The sequence below is a fragment of the Gallus gallus genome, chromosome 2 (assembly GCF_016699485.2).
Source record: "Gallus gallus isolate bGalGal1 chromosome 2, bGalGal1.mat.broiler.GRCg7b, whole genome shotgun sequence".
NCBI classification, from domain to species: domain Eukaryota; kingdom Metazoa; phylum Chordata; class Aves; order Galliformes; family Phasianidae; genus Gallus; species Gallus gallus.
Genome location: NC_052533.1, coordinates 90,644,986 through 90,666,928, shown reverse-complemented (window position 1 = coordinate 90,666,928; position 21,943 = coordinate 90,644,986).

Sequence of the window (21,943 nt, the reverse complement as noted above, 5' to 3'; positions counted from 1 at the left end):
ACTTAGATACAATTCTAGACATGGCTTTCTTCTGGAGGAGGAAGCTTTCTGACCATGGTTTTAGTCAAGATTTCAGTGGAGGTGATGTCGCTTTATATCAAGTAAGGAACTCGACTAACAATTTAAATGAATGGTATAAAACAAGACAGAGAAACAGCAAAATAGTAGTCCTGGTTACATGAATTCTTGCCACTACTCTTTTAATAAATGTAGAGAATGCTATTATTGATGATGAGATAACTTCTAAGTAGCCTGAATTTTGCAGATGAAATCAGTACTACTCCTGGTATGCAATGAAGAAACTTGCTGATAGTAGCAGTATGAAAGGAAAAGCAGCAGGAAAGAGAAAAAATGTATAATTTGTAGGGATTCAAAACATACATCAGGGTTTAATATCTGAAACTGCAGTGCAGATGCAAATGTAGCATTTAAAATTTAAACAAATACTTCAGATGCTTCTAGATATGTTACAGTCTGAAGTTATTTTGTGCACATTTCCACATGCTTTCAAAAAGTAAAAAAAAAAAAAAAAAAAGATATTAAAAAATCAAAACTTCACATAAACTGAACCCAACTGCTTCATCAGTCATCTCTGTAGCTGTAGCATATTTCCCTTGAGTGTTTCAAAGCCATAGAAACAAGAGAGCATCTCTTGCTACCTCCATAAGATAATGCATTTTATTGGTCAGCAATGTAATGTATATATCTATACATCCAATTTCAGACACAATCAGAGATGCTGGCAGTGACCACCTTCTATCTCTATCACAAGGAACCGATCTTCTGAAGGAAAAGGATTTTCACTTTCTGCCCTCTTCTGATGTGAAGTACAAATTATCTATGCTGTTCAACATGACAACATGTTGGGTTTGTATTGTATTGTATTGTATTGTATTGTTTTGTTTAAAATATTGTTGTAATCGAGTAAAGGTGTGTATGTACATATTAATCTACACTTACCAGTGACTACTGGAACTTAAAATCATTGTGATGGGAGTATTTAGAGGACTGATAAATGAAAATAAAACTTGAGCAGACTGGCATTCATTACTGTGAACCACACTGTGCCTGTGGTTGGCTCTTACATATTGCCACAACATATCTTTACATATACAAAACTGAGGCCAGGCTCTTCTTGGCCCATGCATAGTGAAAGGAAAAGGAGCAGTGGCCTAAAACTTGAACATAGGAGGTTCCATACAAACATGTGGAAGAATTTCTTTATAGTAAGGGTGATGGAGCACTGGAACCGGTTCCCCAGAGTGGTTGTGGAATCTCCTTCTATGGAGATATTCAAGACTTGTCCGAATACCAACCTGTGTGACCTTTTGTAGGGTACCTTATTTGCAGAGAGGTCAGACTTGATGATCTCTTGGGGTCCTTTCCAGCCCTGCAATTCCATGATTCTATGATTCAGTGAAAACTGACCACCATATCCTGACGTGCATGTGAATGTGCAATACCTGGGAGCTGATGTGCTGATGGATACACTATGCGGTAGTTGATGGCTGAAGAGGTCAAGGCTCTCCGGCTTGAGAGCCCTTTGATGAGAAAAGTTCCTCTGGATGTGTGATGCTTTATGCATCTTTTTTCTCTTCCAGAAACAGATCCCATCTACTCCCAGTGTTGCTTGTCTTGTTTTTGGCTTTGCTGGACACCCTTATGGGAGACTTGTGTACTCCGAAAGATATCCTGCCTATTTACTGTCCCTTGTGATTATTTTGGTCTTTGTTCTTTATCTTGCAAGTTCTGTTACTTGGATTGCTGTTGTTTTCCCATGCTTCCTACTTGCAACTACATGTTGTTCATATATTTATGTGAAATACTTATAGATTGTTTTTTGTTATGCCAATATACAAATTTATATGTTGTTAGGTACAGTATTGTAATATGCTCCTATTTGGGTTCAAAGCAAGCAAATATGAATTGTATCCTAACTATGACTATACTTTAATGTGCATTCTAAGTCTAACTATGACAATAATTCATAGGTGTCGCAGGCATCTGTTTTGGGTACAAAGCCCACAGTTGCCAGTTGTTGTGGTGACCTGTGATAAAACCATTCTCTGTGGAAGAAATAAGCAACTGGAGAGCTGTTCTTCAGATAGCAAGAAGAACAGAATAATTACTACATCTCAGAAGTATGCTTCAAAACACAATGATTACACTTGTAACACCACTTCTTTTTGTCAGTACAGTCTCACCGTGGCAGTGGTCTGCACATTTACTGAAATAAAATCTGTTTTGGAGCAGCAAAATAGAGATTATGTGAAGATGACATTATACAGGGATTCACTATTCATAAAATGAAGTTATTCTCCCATGTGCCGTAGAAGCTGTTAAATTAAAGAACACAGTAGTTAGTAGCTTTGATGTAGAAAAGAAGGCAAAAGAGAAGAGGGGGATAAGTGTTATCATCAGCCTGTCTAAGGGAGAAGCGGAAATAACAGAAGCAAGAATAGACTGATTTTGACTTAACTAAAACACTTTTTTCTGCCTTAATGAAATGATTTTCTATGGAATGGAGCTAGCAGCAGAGGGTCTCTGCTTTGATACAGACCAACAAGTGAGAAATGACATGCAAGTATGTTTAAGAAAGCTGACATGACAGCTGGTTACCTAGTCTCTCTACTCCACAGATGTACTTCTGCACTGGGGAAGAAAAGACATCAGTCATATTCTTCAGCCAGAAGGCAGAGTGGGATCATTTCAGGAAAAGTTTTCACAGCTTCTGTGAAGAAAAAAAATGGAAGTCAAGCCAAGAAAAAATTGGATGCTGGGAAAAACCTAGAAGAGCCTTTCTATGAAGAAAGTTCACTTCCAGGATTACTGATGGGGCTTGCTGGGAAAGCCTTGCAGGAGGTTAGTAGCAGGGGCCACTTGAGCCCACAGATAAAATGGGTCAGGCCACCCACAGTGCCCTTCATCTAGGACAGGCAATCAGCAGTGTGCAGGAATCTCATTATCATTTCTCTCTTCCCCAGTAAACAAAGTTCCTGTAATTAGCAACACAGAAAGAAAGGTAGATCAGCTGCAGAAAGCCAGGTAGGGCGAGGGGGTTTCTGGAGAGTTAATGAAGGCACATGAGGAAGCACAGTGGAGAGCCTTTTGCCTATCCATTTGCCTCACATGGGGTAGCAAATCTTTGAGACCTCTGTTCCCCAAAAACCCGGCACACCATCTCATGCACACCACCTCATGCAGGTCTGAGATTTCTATTACTCACAGGAAGCAAAATGATGAGAGGTAAATTTGTTCATGGTACCAGCACCTGCCAAAGGATGAACGAACGCTTCAGATGTCCTTGGGACGCCTTAAAAGGCTGCCACTGACAGTAGTAGGAATTACTGACCTACCTCCAATATAAACTTGGCCTTCGTGGAATGAGGGATGTGTAATGCATAGTCTGTGACTGCTCTATTGGTGATCTCAGTCTTGACCCAGTGGGTCTAGTCTGAAATTAGTGGGCTTCTAATTGCTTTTTAATTTAAAGCAATTACAAAAAGGGGCACTACCAAACGTCATTTGTACTTGTAGGATCACATATAGAGTTTGACCAGGAAATGCACGTTGGATAATCTTTTTTGTTAGAAAACTTACTCTACACAAAGCAAATATAGGCATGCCTGAAATTCAGAATTCATATGGTAAGATGTGTGAGTATTTTTATCCACAGATCTTTATTTTGCTTGGAATATTGAAGTAAAAAACAGGCTCAACTATTTAGACTGGCTGAAACTTATGATTCATGCTCTTAGCTCTGTGGCATTGTTCTTTATTGTTTTAGCCACTAAAGAAGAGACCATTGTTAAAGGTTAACTGAGCCAAAGAGGCATCTAGAAAGAAAATAAATTCCTGATGCCCCTTTATCTTCCCTTAAAATTTACAGCAGTGTGGAACATGACCTTGAGAAGTCATGTTAACTGACACAATGATGACCATGGGCTTGTGGTCATTGTAGACAGAGATAAGTTGTGTCCAACAACCACTTAGCAGATTCTAAGTCAGTTCTCACTAGGGTAAGGCTTTTTCCACAATTGAAACAGCGCTTTGTCCCTGCCTAGACACACTGTACAGTCACGGTCATCATTGCATTAGTTAACGTGACTTCTCAAGGACATGTTTTAACTTGTCATACTGTTGCAGTGAAGTCAAGCCCACTGAGAGGGACATCAAGAGGATATTAGCAAAGTAGTAGCCAGCTCCATCAAAAAGGACAGCAGTTCCTAATAGAGAAGTGACATCTCTGTATTGCCACTTCAAGCCCACAGCGCTATCTGAAGTGACATCTTCATGTTGCAGCATGAAGCCCACAGTGCTATGTGGAGTGACATCTCTGCAGAACTGACTGAAGTCCATCCTAATTGCAGCTCAGTCTTGGGAAAAGAGTTTTACAAAAACATTGCTGGAAACCCTCTGAGGAGGGCAAGCACCAGATAGCAGCAATAAGTCCCGACTACCAGAATGTAGTTACTCTTGTTAAAGACAAAATAATGTGGCATTTTCCCTGAGTTATAGGAACAGAATACCTTTGATAATAAGAATGCATTGCTCTGTTTATTTGAAAAGGAAAAATCTGCTTCATTTTTCCTCTTGCAAGTATATCTTAGGGAAAAAGTAAATATCTTCCCTGCACTAAGAACTGATACACTTTGCTTAATCAAAAGTATAAAGCCTAGAAGAGGTGACCTTCTTCTCTAAAGAAAATCTTGAGTCTTAACTTATTTTTGCCTATTTGAGGCTGTGCCTATATGCTGTGCCTTAAAGGAAATGACGATAAGCTTTCGCTGGTTCTGGGATCATAGAATCGCTCATGGTTGGACTGGATGATCCTGTGGGTCTTTTCCAACCTTAGTGATTCTATGATTCTATGATAAGTTGTTCAAAAAAAAAAAAAAAAACTGTCTGGGACAGAGGTTATAATTTGGAAGTCATTAAAAGATGAACAAGACTCTGTGTGAGTAGAGGTGATTATGAAATAGTATGTTTCCAACAGTTTGGTTTTCAGCCTTCACAGGAGAAAGGACTAACTACTACTTCTCAGCACTTGAGTGCTGCTTATGTATTTGTAGATTTACATGGGAGGATGAGGACTCTGTATCTGAGCACTAGCCAGTAATCTCAGATGGCCACATTTCAAGTGCTTGGCTCATGTTCTACCTTAGTTACTAATCCTTGTTTGGAAGTATGAGTGGAATGAGGGGCCTATGTAGACCTGGCACACATCAAATCTCTGTTACTACTAGTTTGTTTTCAGACTTACACTATGAATCTTAAACTGATTTCATTTTTTGCCTTACACTGGTTCAATTAGCACATTTATTCATGGGTTACATTTCTGGGAAGTGTACTTCCCAGAAGTAATTCTAAATGAAAGGAAAGGAAAAGTTTTCCTCTTTCTGAAATTTTCTTTCTGAGGCTACAATACAGAATCACATACTCCCTTCTGCTATACAAGTCAAACCTCACTCTCCAGTTGGGAATATTAAAGAATGTTATATTTACTAAGAACTTAAGTTTTGTTTTTCATATTTTGGACTGGGTCTAATTGACTGTGACAGAAAAGTTACCTATTACATAGTACAGCGGAATGCAAACCTGATGCAACAGTTACTCTCAGCACTGACCTGATGCAATTTTAAGGGGCAAGGTGAATACCAATCAGTAGGAAAATGCCATTATTTACCACAAATAAACAGAATTACCTGTTCTTAAACACCAAGATTATTTGTTTCATATTCTGTCCACCTTGGGCTGGTTAGAGCAAATTAGATTATGTGCTAATGAGCTCAAGACTTGTGCTGAAAACATAGAAATCTCTTATTTGATTTTCTTGCAGTAATTCTCACATAAATTATATGCCCAATGAACAATCCAGAAGTATTTAAACTTGCTGAGGCCCAATTCTGCAACTTTTTATGTAACTTATGCTGAGTGGTCTCAACAGATTAAATAGGACTTCTTAGATGGACATAGAGGGAAGGTGGTTTTGCAGTCCGACAACAGCATTTTTTAGCAACTTATAACTTACAACAGTCAGACCTGTACCTTGTGCATCCTAATTTTACAGAATTCGGAAACTAGAATGATTAGTTGCATCTTGAGGTTATGAGTTTTGAAAACTATCAGGAAAGAAGTGGTAAGGCCAACATCGAACAATTATCACCTTATATTAGGATGAAATTCCATTTAGATATGAGAGGTCAGGGAACAGCTAAGTCAGTCCTTTCTTAATTTCAGTTTAATTCATTTTCATATTATATTTGTCATGGCTACATTAAAATAAGTCTTAGATCAGCTCACCTATGGAGAATATAGGAATGAAAGCCTAAGGAGAAAGTTTCTATTGTTTGTTTTTCTTCTCACATGAGCTTAGACAAATCATATAAACATCTTTTTTTTGCCTGTTAACTGGCAACAATAATGTATAATATCCTCTGTGAGTTTTACTTCACTCAGAGAAATGAAATGCCTTCAGAATCTTAGATAAAATCAGTATGTAGACTATATATATACCCAGTACTCCTAAATATACACAAGAAATAATGTTTTATTAACAGTATTTTTATATTTGTTATGTCATAATTTCAACATATTTACATGTCTCACTACCTCAGGACCATATCCATTTACTTCAGTGAGATTCACATCTGTGATTCAAAGGTGACTGCCTTGAAATCAATATGCATTTTAAAAATTCATATTCCTATGGTATATTTTCTGGAAAGTTTTTAGATTGTTTGTCAACTTTCATGCCACTATGAGAATATTTATGCTTATTATCAATAAAAAGGGACAGGAAAAAATAGATAATCTATGTAACATTCAAGAGCAAGGAGCTGCCTGCATGAACATCCTCATCAAAATGCTGGAATCTGAGTAGTAAAAATAATTTCATGCTTATCAGGGTATACAATCCTATTTGTGGAAGAGTAAACTTTATTGTACAAATGGTTTGTAAACTATAGAGGGAGAAAAACACTTATTTTTCTCTCTTAGTATTTAATTAGCTGTGGTCAATGCTTGCAGGATTTGCAGTTTCTAACAGAGAGGTTAAATTAGAGGGCAAGAAAAGTATGTTACTTAGCTCTCCACATACCTCTCAGTAATGTTGCAATAACTTGAAAAATAATGATATTTCAGGCTTTGAAAATATATATTTTCAAAGTCTAACTGGGTTGAAAACAAACCAATCCAGTACAAGTTACTTAATATTTAGGAAGGCACAGCCCCACCCTATCTTGCCATACCTTCTTCCTAAGACAGGTTTGTCAAGGAGAGGAGTTAAACTCAGTTGTCTAGTATGCCACAGTGGGATTGTAAGGATTTCCTGAAGCCAACTGGATGACTAGTAGGACAATAACTTGAACTCTGTGTATCTTGCCTCTGATCATACCAAGCCATACAGCTTTTATATGAGCTGCAATTAAATAAATTCCTTTGGGGCCTGCTAGAAAAACTTCGAATTTAGAGATTGAACTTATTAACAAGTCAGAAGTAGAATTACTGCATGGACACGTATTGAGCTTTTTAGTTTGTGTTTAGCACAGTATTAATGCAACTACTCAGATTTAAAATTTCAGTTTTGCAAAGTCAACCTTTGCTGCATCAGAGGTGAAGGCAGATCTCTCCATGACACTTAATTGCATGGCATACGAGTACAACATAGGCCGGTCTGTGCAATAGTGTCTGATCAATAATCTAGGAATGTAAGAGTCCTTTTAGTTCAAAGTAAGATACTCTAGGTTTATGCATCCAGGGATTTCCTTCGCTACAGGTGAATTCAGGGCCACTCTGAGGGTCGGCGCCAGGAGACAAGACACTACGTAAATTCCGAAAATGGGGATGAAAAAAGAATTAGTGGCACAATGAATTGTTACTGGATGAATTTCCCTCTAAACGGGAATTGCTTCATTAGCACATACCCTCTTCTTATCGCAAGAGTAAAACCAAATAAATCAGACTCTGGCTAGACTTAACCAATATTTTTTGTGATCATAATGTCTCTTTTTCAAAAGAGTTACGTGATTCAAGTTCATTTTAATAGCAAGCAATGAAGAAATTACAGTTGTTTCCATTCACACACAGTTCTAATGGGAAAAGCTTGACAGTAACTGCTGCCGAAAGAAATTCTTAACTTTTTCAGAAAAGACACTGGTGTTCCTACATGGGTAATTACATCCTGATTCTGAGATATTCCAGAAAAAAAATGAGACAATAACTTTGTCCCCCAGATTGGAGAGAACTACCAGTTAAAAAAAAAAATCTCTCCAGGATAAAAAGATTTTTTTCAAAAGTAAATGATTGTGATTGAAAGAGTAGATTACATCATTCATTTCCATAGCAACTAAACTTGTAAAATAACAATAATGTTAGTAGAAGTTATTTGAAATTGCTTCCTTGATAGTTGATATACAACTCTAGTGAAAAGATGAGACGGATAAATAGAAAGATTTGCTCCCTCTATTGAGGTTTGATCCACTATTTGTCTTTCTTCTGGATTTTTTTCCCCATTATACCTTGAACTTTTTTGGAACAAAGAACTACCCCTTTGTCTCTTTGATGGCATAAAAGCAATTCTCTGTTGTTTTTTTTTTTTTTCACTCTTTTCTTGGCCTCTCATTCTCCCTCCCCCATCCACTTCTGTATTCCTCTTTTCTGTTTTCTATTCCCTTTATCATTTTCTCTACCCAAATAAAATTTTTAACACAGTCAACAAAAGAGCATATATAACACCGGAATTAAAACCAGGGGGTAAATCCCAGAGTAAGTATAACAAAATATGCTGATTTCTGAGGAAATTGCAATGACAATCTCTATTAGCAAGAACTCCTTTGGTTTTAATTTTCCTCTAAAATACTGCCCCATACTTCTTTAATCAAAGCTAAATTTAAATGTTGAAGCAGACCAAGATGAAAACACTTATCTATTGGAAGCAGAGTCATCTTGAAACTTCTGAATAAAAGCCTCTTACTATTCACAATGAATAGAAATATGTTCTGTAAGTAAATGCAACAGATTTCATTGTGACTACTCTCAAAGTAAGTTGCTACTCAGTGGTAGAAACAATAGTAGGTTCAAACTTGTTGAGAAGGGCTACACTGAAATAACTCCTAGAAATGTTATGAACTTTGTTTTACAGCCAACGACTCTTTTTACAAGAAATGTGGAAAGCATTAGCTAAAATTGTGTTGGTCTGTACAATTTTATTCTGTTAAAGACAGGTTTTATGATACATTTAGCCTTTTAAATGACATTAATAGTCTCTGGAGACACATGGTCTTTCCTGCAGTTCAACAATTAAGTCTATTTCAATGTTATTTGGATAAGTTGAAACAATTCAGTTACTGTATGTCTACTCAGTGGCATGTACTGTAAGGCTAATGGAAACCACCTAGAGTTAACCAAATAATAAGACTTTAGCTAGCTTTTGACATCCACCTAACTTTTGGAGGGAAGGCTGAAAACTGGGGCTAGAGGAAGGAGTCATTTTATTGGCAGAGAAAGCGGTGTATTTTTCATCTCTCATTCCACACATATGTACTCCTGCTCCCACCCACCACCACACACACGCTTCAAAAAAAAAAAAAAAAAAAAAAAAAAGCCCTAAAATTTACACAGGTCATAAGTCTGACTTGATAATGAGTGTGATTAATCACAATTGTGTTTCTGTTTTTCCCTTCTCTTTCTACTTTTGAGATGTGTTACTTGCCAAATTGCACTAGCAAGGCTTTTAGATGTGTGTGCATAAATACACATTGTGTGTAGTCATTACATATATATATACAAAAATATTTACGTGGCATGTTCTGAATTGCTCATACTTTTGTGTAGTAAGTGTACGTTTATATAAATTATCCTACGTTGCTATGGCTAGACTGCTTCCGATACCAAATCAGATCTTCTAGACCTAGCTTAAATATCTATACAATGAGCTACTATGTAGACATATATATAATCAGATTTTTACTACGTGATTAAAAAAAAAAAAAAAAGACTGAGAGGAAGTAATTAAGAGGGCTCCAGATTTAAAAACTTGGCTTTGTTTCAAATCCCAAGCCTTGAACTAATCAGGCACAAGAAGGACACAAAGGTACAGAGGGAGCTAAATTAATCACAGGCTAAACTGTTTAATAGCTCTTCATCAGCCCATGCTGGGGATGAGAGAAAGAAGCAGAAAGGTATCAATGTAAATCTACTTCCTAGAAAGCCGAAGTTTCCCAAGATTTTTGGATCTTGAGAATCAAACTGAAAATCTTCTTTTTGGACTTATTTGGACTACGTCAACTATTTCTGTTAAATCAGTATTAAATCTGTGAGGCATTCGAATCGTTGGGCATTTTTATGTAGGACAATCCATGGCCTAGTCTGTATATAAACCAAATTAGGAGACTTGTCATGTCACACCATTGGAGATACACATGGGACAATAACAGCAATCTAGGATATGAAAACTATTTGTACCACGTGGCCATTCAAGTCTGAAGAACCTGAGAAAAATAAAAAAAAATCACAGAAAATCATAGAATCATAGAATGACCTGGGTTGAAAAGGACCAGAAAGATCATCTAGTTTCAACCCCTGGCTATGTGCAGGGCTGCCAACCACTAGACCAGGCTGCCCAGAGCCACATACAGCCTGGCCTTGGATGCCTTGAGGGTTGGGGCATCCACAACCTCCTTGGGCAACCTGCTCCAGTGCTTCACCACCACCTGAGTGAAAAAATTCCTCCTAATATCTAACCTAAATCTCTCCTGTCTCAGTTTAAAACCATTCCCCCTTGTCCTTGGACCATTTTTCAAAATTATCTGTGCTACCAGAAGCTTGACTCTACTCAAACATACACACATGTACATACATGTGCATTAAAAGAAAATGTTGGTGAAGAGTATTTCAGTATTGTTCAAAATATTCAAAAATTGTGGATGCAAGGAAATACCTGGGAAACACTCTCATCTACCAAGATCAAAGGGGTGAGCTTTTGGAACGGACATCTTGGTGAAGGCCAGCTCCAGAGGATTCTTCAGTGTTAATTCTGTAGAATCATAGAATGGTTTGGGTTGGAAGGGACCTTTAAGATCATTTAGTTTCAACCACCCTGCTATAGGCAGGGACACTTCCCTCTAGACCAGATTGCTCAGAGCCCCATCCAGCCTGGCCTTGAATACTTCCAGGGAGGGGGCATGCACAACCTCACTGGGCAATTTATTCCAGAGTCTCATCACCCTCACAGTAAAGACTTTCTTCCTAATATCTAATCTAAATCTACCATCTTCCAGTTTAAAACTATTTCCCCTTGTCCTGTCACTACATGCCCTTATAAAAAGTCAGCTTTCCTGTGTGCCCCCTTCAGGTTCTGGAAGGCCACTATAGGTCTCCTTGGAGCCTTCTCTTCTGCAGGCTGAAGAGTCCCAGCTCTCTCAGCCTGTCCTTGTAGGGGAGGTGCTCCAGCCCTCTGATTATCTTTGTGGCCCTCCTCTGGACATGCTCCAACAGCTCCATGTCCTTCTTGTGCTGGGGGCTCAAGAACTGGATGCAGTATTCCAGGTGGGGTTTCACAAGAGCAGATTTGTCAAGGATTAACTTAAAATTCACTTTCTGCCCCCCCCCCCAATCTCCCCCCCCCAAAAAAAAGCAGAGGCTGAGGGTCTATTTTCACACTGGTGCCACCACATTGGCAGTGGGAGCGGGCCACAGTCCAGACTCATCTACACAATCAACTGTGAAGGCACCAAAAAGGCTTTAGAAGAGATGGGCTGCAGCAGAAATGGTGCAGTCATGCTTCCAGAAAGTTAGTAGATTCTATACAAATTATGCAAGCAATAGCATGCGGCTCAAATTGACAATCAGATTGATCAGAGATGCAAGGTCTATAGAGCCCTTTTCAAGAGCTTTGCTTTCTTTCTGAAACCCTCTAGAAGAGATTTGGCAAAGTGGTGACTGTCCTGTGAACAGCTACAGTAAGAAGGTTTCCTCAGGAGACTCCTGACAAAGAATATATCTAGGAAAGGGCACTGAATATACTGAACACTGAATTTTGGGGTAGTCAACACTGAATTTGACCTAGAAATTGTGAGAATGCACCACTACCATTACCTTCTTTGATTGGAAGGTGTCTTTTCACTAGAGTTAAAGGGTAGCAGATTATGAAGACTGGGCTCATCCTTCTGCATTTATTTAGAAAATTCAAGAGATAACAAGAATACAAAATAAGGTCTGTAAAAAAGCTTTTCTTTGATCTAATACAAACAGACTACTATTCTGCAAGCTGCAAAGGTACATTTTAATTACCACAGTGAAAGCAGATGTAAAATCAATAAGGTGTTTTATTTCTCTCATTGATATGTATAAATACTTACTTTACAGCAAGGTTAAGCTGAGTTTTCTGTCATTAAATTTAAGGATTGATGCAGGCCATTCAAACCAAGTTAGAGCAGTAGAGAATAGAGCAGCCCTCCATGTCACACCATCACCTGAAAATATTCACCCAGTGCTTCAAACAATTTTCTGCGCTATTCAGAAATTTCAGTCATCACCCAGTTGGGATAGAAGGTTATAATGAACATAACTTTATTAAAAATAACTAGGTCAACTGTTCTAGTATTTACACAACTGTGCTTGCTTGTCTTAATTTATGAAGTAGTTCAATTACTATAGAATTTCTTGGGGATGACTCATTTTAATAGAACCATTAATTCTATGCTCAGAGGATGTATACAAATTGATGGTTGGTTCCTGATCTTCATTTTAAGCAGATAAGGATTCAATTCAGAGCCACCCAGTAAACCTTCTCAAACTTTGAGGAAAAATCCAGCTGCCTTCAGAAGTATCAAAGGTCTAATTTTTAATATTTCTTATCACCTCTTTTTTTTTCTATTATTATTTGGAGTTGCATTCAGTCTGCTATTGCCCTTGACTGACTTCACACAGTTTGTTTCTTGTCACATAATGGTTCTCATTTATCTATGAGAAATTAGAGGACCCTTTTATCCCCTAAAGTTCATCTGTCAGAAACACTGATCATTCATTCATGCAAACTTTTACTGTTTGTTGAATGGAAGTTGACTTTAAAAGTGCCACAGGTGGAAAGGTGCTCAGCCTCAGTGCTGCTTAGTCTGAGGCACCACTGGACTTCTACAAATGTATCTGACACACTAGACAGAACAACAAGCCCAAAACTTCATATAACTTTAACTTAAACAAAGCCAACCTGGGCACTGAAAACTAACACAAAGTTCAGCATTTTAAATCTGCATAGATTTTATACCCCAACCTTCTTTGTTAGAAGTTATTTCCCTCCCTTGCAGTCGTGCTGGGGATATGCCTACAGTGCAGAGAGACATGCAAATGTGTTAGTAGTAGGTGCTCCAGAAGTACTACCGATTCAAAGCCAATTCCTCATTATTCACATAATTTTATGTCTTCATTTAGAGATTGTTTCAAATGAATATATTGCTATCTGCAACCATTATATACATTGCATCATTATATACATAGCGCCCAGATGACAGTCCATTCTGCTCAACAAAAATCTATGCAATATTTCTCCTGCTTTTTAAGAAGTACTCTCTGTGTTTTAAAATTTCATATTAAATTGCTTTATGACTTGTTTTCACACATTCCTCATGTATTCCATGTTGAGGGTTCCTGGAGAACTGTGCAGGATAGAGGTACTTCCAGTGTCTGTACAATGATGTGCAGAGGGACCCAAACTACAAAACATCTGGTTATACTGTACAGACAGGGGAACCATGGAAGCAAGTTTGCCAGTAGCAGAATGTTAGTCTTCAATAAATTAGAAGGGAGAGATCATTCACAGGCTCTTTTCTAGCAAAATTATATGAATATCAGATTAACATGGGACAAGAGCCCAGTGAGAATAGAGCCCTTATGATTCAAAATGCAGGAACATAAGAGGCAACATGTCACAGAAATAAGGAGCAGCAAGGATAATGATGTCCTGATCTTTCTTTCTTTCTTTTTTTCTGCCTTTTTTTTTTTTTTTTTTTTCCTTTTTTACTTCAGTCACAGAAGACAAAGTGTGTTATCAAGGCATATGCTTTAAGGGGCCAATTTTGCATCTAATGAAGTCAATGGAAAAAAAAACATCAAGTTCAATGATGCAGTGTAATGCCCTTAATGAAAAAAGTAATCTCATGTTGGAACTCACTTTTGAACCCATTTAAGTCGATGGAAATCTTTCTTTTGATTTAAAAAGCACCACATTAAAATACGAAGTATTCAAAAAGAAAGATATCTAGAAGCTCTCTTTACGTGGAGTGCATCCCATCTATTCAAAGTTCAGATTAAATTACGGGCAGACCAGTGCGTGATCCCACAGATATTGTCAGACTGCCCATGTGTCTGAAATAATCATGGGCTCAGGCACCGGCAGGACATTTGCACCTGAATATCTTTATGTTTAACTCTTTCTGCCAATAAAATTCTCCCTGACATTTATAGACCCTGCCACTTTGACTTACTGTATGCTTATGCTAAAATTCCACAGGAAAGGCATAATTTCTTTTCTCCCTGTATATTCTACCTCAATAAGGGACAATTCATTTTACTCACACTCTTCTTTTTTAATATCACAGTAGCCTTGAGACCAGGCAGAGAAAATATCAACCTGAATGTTTAAGACAGGAGAGGCTGGCAGTCATGGTTTAAGCAAGAACAACTACAGGGAATGTCGCTCTCCTCAGTCTGGGTTCAGAAAATACCATCTGGGGAAGAAAGGGATCGGTACTTCTGCTGCCAGGGTAGCTTATCTCCAAACAAAAACAGTGGTGTTCACGCAATCACAGAATCATTAAGGTTGGAAAAGACCACTAAGATCATTTAGTCCAACCATTGACCCACCCCCACCATGCTCACTGACCACAGCCCTCAGTGCCACACCTACACATTCCTTGAACACATCCAGGGATGGTGACTCCACCACCTCCCTGGACAGTGCTGTCAGTCTGTCAGATAAAAATTTCTCAGAAGCAGTAGGAACACAGAACCGGAGAGAAAGCCAGGAGACTCCAGTTATTTTTGGCTATGGTTGAGAAAAGACCTTCTCCCTGGGGCACAACAGGGTGGTTCCCAGCCAGCTAGGTGCTCTCTGCCTTGTGTCAGTGGCCACTGCTTCTGCACAGCAGCACTCATGGCACACATCACAGATGACAGGCCCCCAGAGCCAAGGGGAAAGGTGACCGCATAGGCATTTAAAAGGGTAAGCTTGTAACTTAGAGATGAGTTTCAATATTTCCCCCTCCCTAGTACTAATCATAATCTAATCCCCTCATAATTATCTAACCACTCAGAGGACTCAAATTATTTAATGATGCATCTGAAACTCAGAGTGCTGGAGGTCAATGAAATGCAGTTTCTTCCATCTCTAGAAAATAGGAGAGCAACTGGAGACTTATGAAGCCTTTGTGTAACGTAGAGAGACAGTACAAAGAGGAAGAGTGTTATTCTTTCCGCAGAAACCCCAAGTTGCTGGAACTGGAATCAAAACAGGTGCTCTGAATTTGTACTGCAGCTTAATTTCCTGGACAAACAAGGAGCACCACCAGTATTCAGGTCCTTCAGCAGAACGAACAGAGCACCCACAGAGATGACTTAACCTTGCCTCCCCCACCCACAGCCCCAAGCCAGTCTGAGCATGTACACAGTTAAGTACTCTATTCCTTTATTTTTAGATAGGAAATTTGGTGACAGGGGCTACCTTCTTCCATGTATTTGTACAACCATGCAGCACAAAACAGACCCGCTAAACATTAGGGCAGACCATTCATCCTTTGATGAGTATTTAATGTGTCAGTTATACATCAATGTTAGCTCAGTATATAAACACACATATGTTCTTGGGCAAAAGCATCCATGCATCAAAACTCTGCATCCATATTTTACTGTATTTAATTAAGAGAGTAACCCATTATCACTAATTATGGTTTATATTTTCATAATACTGTTTTATGGTTATTACCTATTCCCTTCAGTTCTATTTATCTATAAGCCTTGCATGCTATGACACTATCTAGAGAGCTCTTTTTTTTTTTTTTTTTTCCACACAAAACCAAAAATTAGTAACTAGCCTGATCTCAGAACATTGAATGTCCACCTTTCAGGACCTGGAATGCAAACTGACTTCATCTTCTCACATTTCTGCTTGCAGATAATCCAAGTGGGAATTTCACATTTGATTTCATACTTTATGAAACCTAGATATGCACATGTGCCCACCCCCCAGGAGGCATTCCCAGTACTTCAGTGATGCCCTCCATGACTGCAAACACCACCAGGAGAGGAAAGGTGATGCAAAGTTTGACCAACGTTTCAAGCATCCTATTAGTTCCTATTAAGGATATTAAACCAGTGTTTCCATACACTCTTCTGAGACAGAAAAGCTCAAAAAAGAGACGTGATAGAACACATACAGTTAAGGAGAAAGAGATCTTAAAAACAAAGTTTTGAATTTGAGCACTTTTTGAATTCTCTGCAAACTTAGCATTTCAGAAATGAGGTCTCTCTCATTGGGTCTACTAAAGGAAGAAAGAAGATCTCACCTCTGATGATGCAGTCATGCTACTGCCTGGTGAAACCTGTCTCCTTCTGAGGGACAGAGTGAGTGCAGTCCAAAAGTGAAAGGCAGTTTGGACACCTGGATGGCAAATTGACAGGAGTAACAGCACACGGGTACCGCAAGGGTGGAGCAAGGATGGGATACACTACAGCCAGCCATCAGACAGTTGCCAGCATGAGAGAGCAAGATAGGAGAAGAGAAACCATGTTCAGCCCAGAATTTATGAATTATTTTTAAAGCATATTTTTATTTATTTTGTTTAATTTTACTGATTTTTATTGACTGGAAAGACTGAAGCTCAGACAAGTCTTTATTTTGGTTTCTAATAGCACCTCCAATACAGATGGTATTGCCAAATCACTGCAATATTTTTTTATTAAGAGGATAGAGCTTTTCAGCTAGCACCTTATTAAACCACATTTCCCATTGCTTCTCAGAAAGATTTTTTTTTCTCTTTCTCTCCATAGTTCTAATTCTTCTTCTTTCCAATCCCATTTCTTCACATCTGGTTCAGTATCCACTGAGGAAAGCATCATGCTTTCGAAGTGGAAAAAAAAAAATCCCAAGTAGACAAAAAATACCCCGCACAGGATAGAAACTAGCTTTTCTCTCACTTTTCACAGGCTCATGCATTTTAAAACAAATACCATTTGTGGAGCTATTGATCTGCAATGGTTTCCAGGTAGGATCAAATAGGAGGTACCCTCCCCATGCTCTCCCTGAGGTCTGTGTTTGGAATGTGCCTTTGCCTCCGACTCTCCATGGCAGGGACGTGGGGAGAAACCCATCTCAGGCCCACGCAGCCCTGACCTGAAGCACAGCTTTCTAATTTTCATGAGCTCTGATGGAGGAGCACTTGCAACTGTGGCTTGGCGTCAGACCAGCACAGTGCAGGTTCCTTGGACGTGTCACAAGAAGTAAAGCCACCTCCACAGAGATCTGCCAGGTCTTGCAGATTGTTGACACGACACACAGCGTTGGCTGGGGTAGTCACACTGCAAAATGTTTTGGTTTTCCCCATCTGTACTGCTCCCTTCGCCCTCCCTCTGGCTGCCAAGGCAGACGTCAGGCACTGGGGGAAGGGGGTAGGATTTCAGCTGTCAGTTCAGTGGTGCAGAAATGCTGCCACCAAAAAACCCGTAGGACTATAAAGTTTCTTTTTGTTTTTCATTTTAGCAGGATTTGAAGCCACTGTCTCTTGGTGAAAAATTGTCATCAGGAACCACTGGGAGGTTTTTCAAGGACTTCAACCAACACACAAAGGCTTGAGTAACAACTAGAAAGAAATTTAGAAATGTTAAAACAAATTGAATATACATCAGTATTCGGAAATAATAATGGTAATTTTGGAGCGACAAATAAAGCAATAAATGTTAGCATATGTATGAAAGTAGGCAGAAAAAATCCACCTGTAATTCAAGTCATTCTGCACCCTGTCTTTAATGAGCACAGAGGTAAAGATGAGTAGTTCCACTGCAGCTCAGTTCACACATTCTCAGCCTGACCCTCCCATTTTCTCAATGGTAAAATAAATATTATAGAAAAAGAAAATCAAAGGAATAAAAAAAAAAAAAAAAAAGAAATTGGAAAGAAAGAAAAATAAGGATAGACAAAGACACTAAGAAAGAAAAGAAGAACTATTGAAAGCCTGTACAGACAAGTATGAATCAATTATTCCAAAAAGCAGATGTAAAATGAAGCTGCTTAAACATATAAGGCACTTCTACATTGTATTCAAATAATGCTGAAATTATAGAGCTGTCATTCGCAGACCTGTCGAGGGTGCCTTTCTTACTACATTATGATTTAGCATTTCTCTTGGAAGGCTGTAGCAATTTTGACATTAGAGTCATTGGACAGAAAAACCATAAAACGTACATGAAGCGTCACCTCTCTTTTTTGTGGTCTCAGAAAGAGCTCGGGGAGCTGATTTTGCCACTAAAAAAGAAAAAAGAAAAAAGAAAAGAAAAGGAAAGGGAAAAAAAAAAAAAAAAGGAATGACCTGAAAGGAAAGTATTCGTAGAAGTGCAGAACTGTTAGTCTCAAGAGAGAGAGTGCATGTCTGTAGAACAAATGTAACTGTGAAGATTTAAATAATTTGATGGCACATAACCTAATCTGACATGGCAGCAGGTTATTTCACAAATTGTGAAGGGCTCTGCCCACCAGTGTCATAATAAGAGCCTCTTTGAGAGGCAACTTAGAGATACAGATTTTTCTTGAGGCAAAGGCTCAGGTGACAGCAATGGAGATGGGGTGAGCAAAGCCAGTGTGCCTCCTCAGCTCCTGCGCCCTCGGTGAAGCAGCACACGCTGCACTGACACTCGGGATCCTCGTGCCAATGGTGGGCAGATCTAACCTATCACTGGCCATAGGGCATAATTTCCTAATTATCTGAAGGAGTGCACTGGGCAGGGTCCCGTCCCGCAGGTGGGTGGATGGGGTGCTCTGGGGGTGCTGGCAGCACTGCTCTCCTCTGCCCCGTGCTCATGTACTGCTCCAGGAGGAGTGGGTTATGGATAAAGACGGCTCAGTCAGGGAGTCTGAATTGCTCGGAGGTAATTGCTGACCCTCACAGGCCTCATTATCTCTTACAAGCTCCCTGAGACAGCCCACGGGGCCAATACTTTTCTGCACACACACATTTTGAAACTTTCATTGCAGTTCATGTCACGGCTACAAGCCTTGCAGTTTCTTTGCAATGGATCAGAGGTATGCTGGGAAGAATGAATGCTGAACAGCTCAACACACGAACATATGTATATATATATGCATATATATACACATATATACACATAAGCACGCAAAGCACTGAAAGACGTGCATAGCAAAATGTTGATGAACTAGAACCAAATGCAATATATTTCAGGGAGATATTTTCAATCACTTGCTCTGATTATTATAATTTGATGAGTTAATCCTAACCATTTAGCTCTCATAAACTCACAGATCATGAACAATGGCTGCATTAAATCTATTGTCACCAGCAGTAACACGAGGAGCAAAGGCTCACTGACTCTTCTCACAGCATTTGTTTTTATTCACTCAATCTCTCATTCCACATCAGCTGCCATCTGGACAAAATTCAGAAACCATGACACCTGCTTGAAGAATAAGAAGCTGATCAGATGGAATGGGCTGGGGCTTTATCTTGAGAGCAGAAATGTGAATCGTTGGTAACACAATCGCTTAAAAGGTTTGTAAATTATGTGCCTTCAGCTGAGCATATGGCTCACGTGAAATATGGATTTGTGAACTTTTCACAAAACTTGGGCTCAGATGATATAGTAGCAGCTGTTTTATAAACACGTGATAAATAAGTATGACTTTAGATGTATACACACAAGAGAGAGTGTCAATGGTTTTTAGTCCCCTTTTGAATAACAATACTATTTTATATTTGCTTAGCAGTATCACTTCGCCACTTCGTATCAGCATTCACTTCGCCCAAAATATTCACACAGTGTTCTTGGTACTTCTGGAAAAGCCAATCAAGAAAATCTAGGACCTTCTGGATGTCTTGCCCTGGCATGGAAACAAGTCCCTCTTGCTACTTTACCTAGGCAAGGGGTCCTGACACAGGTGCTCCACAGCCTGTCCCCCTGTTGCATAGAGGTAATTTCTGTAAGAATGGGTACAGTCAGTACAAAAATGCCCTCCTCTCTTCTCCTTGGTTTGCAGCCTCCTCTGAATATGTGGCTTATCATCCAGGAGGGTAGTAGGCTGTTTCAAATGAAGGTTGAGACTACAAGTAGGAAAGTCAGACTGGGGGTTAGGAAAAGGCTCTTCACCAGAGGGCAATGGACACTGTACAGCCTCCCTAAGGCAGTGAGCACAACTCCAAGCTGATGGAGTTCAAGGAGCGTTTGGACACTGCTCTCAGACACAAGATCTGGATCTTGGGTGGTTCTGTGTGGAGCCAGGAGGTGGATTTGATGATTCTTGTGGGTCCAACTCGGGATATTCTATAATTCTATACAGTTGTTAGAGATGATAAGAAGAACACCATTTTAATAGTGCTGAATTGTTCTTTTCAGCAGGATTGCTGTAAAATACAACACTCAATATTGAAAGCAAATTCTCGGTAAATATGAAAACAAGTATCTTTAGCAAATACTGCATCTGTAAATCATAAGCTTTGTTGAGTAATACCACTGGCTTTTTGCTGACACATCAAAGCTGGGTATTCCTGGCATCAGAGCATGGAATGCTGCTTGGGTCCCCTCATGGAGTATGCATAAATATGGACCTGCAGTATACACTTGACCCCTTACTGACACTTATTCTATGAAAGGAGATTCATGCTGACTATCAAAGTTTTGATAATGTGATATCCTATGCAAGGATAGGCACATAGGTAAGTTATCATAGACTTGTAGAACCTATAACGTTGGAAAGGACCACTAGAACATCATCTAGTGCATCCATGAGGAAAACAGGACCAGTGAAAGTAAAAGTGTGTATGCCTAGGTGAGGAGACAGTGGGCACATAGTGGGTGTGTGTGCATCTCTGCTGGACACAGGTGGTTACTAAAGGCTGGTGGAGTGTGCTGGACCTACCAACACATGCAGCACATAGCCAGCCCCGTGCTGCAGCAAAACCACATGAGCAACCCTGACCTCCACAGGGTAGGGCCTGGAGAAATTCCTGCCATCATCTTTACCAGTGGTTTTGTAGAAGAGTAAAACTCCATTTTGTACACACAAATAAGGACGCCACAGGTGTTTCAAGCCTGCTTTTAGTAACCTTCTGGGATATATATGTCTGTGTAGGTTTCCCACACTAAATGAAGGGGCTTCTGGGTGCTAGGGGATAGAAAAGAGTAGAATCTTGAATAAATATGTCCTCTTCTTACCCTCACTGCTGTTGAGACATTAATGAATTTCTGTTCTTTTTCCCTTTTCATTTTCAGAGAAAAACAAAACAAACTAAAACAAAACAACAAACAAACAACAAAGCCCCACAATTTGTGACTCTGTGGGATGGAGGATGGTAAAGATTTTTCAACAGTTTGGCCCCCACACTAATGCCAAGTGCTGGTGCTTTATAGCAGCCAGCTTTGCAGTATTAAATGGTCTTCTGTAGCCTCATCCTTCTGCCTGCCTACAAGAAATAGTGACAAATTACAGTTGGGGGGGGGAGAGTGAAGAAAGAAATATTCCATTTTTAATTGCCTTTTCATTTTCTTTTTATAGCCATGCTTAAACTGTGAGTTATCAGAAGCTGTTCAAAGTCTTTTTCTTTTACCATTTTAAAATATATTCCTCCTAAAGCCAGATGAAAAATATGGTTAATGGGGTTTTGTGACTCCCACAAAGTCCCCTACAAATTAAGGGACTTTGAAAAAATGTCAGCTGCCCAGTTCC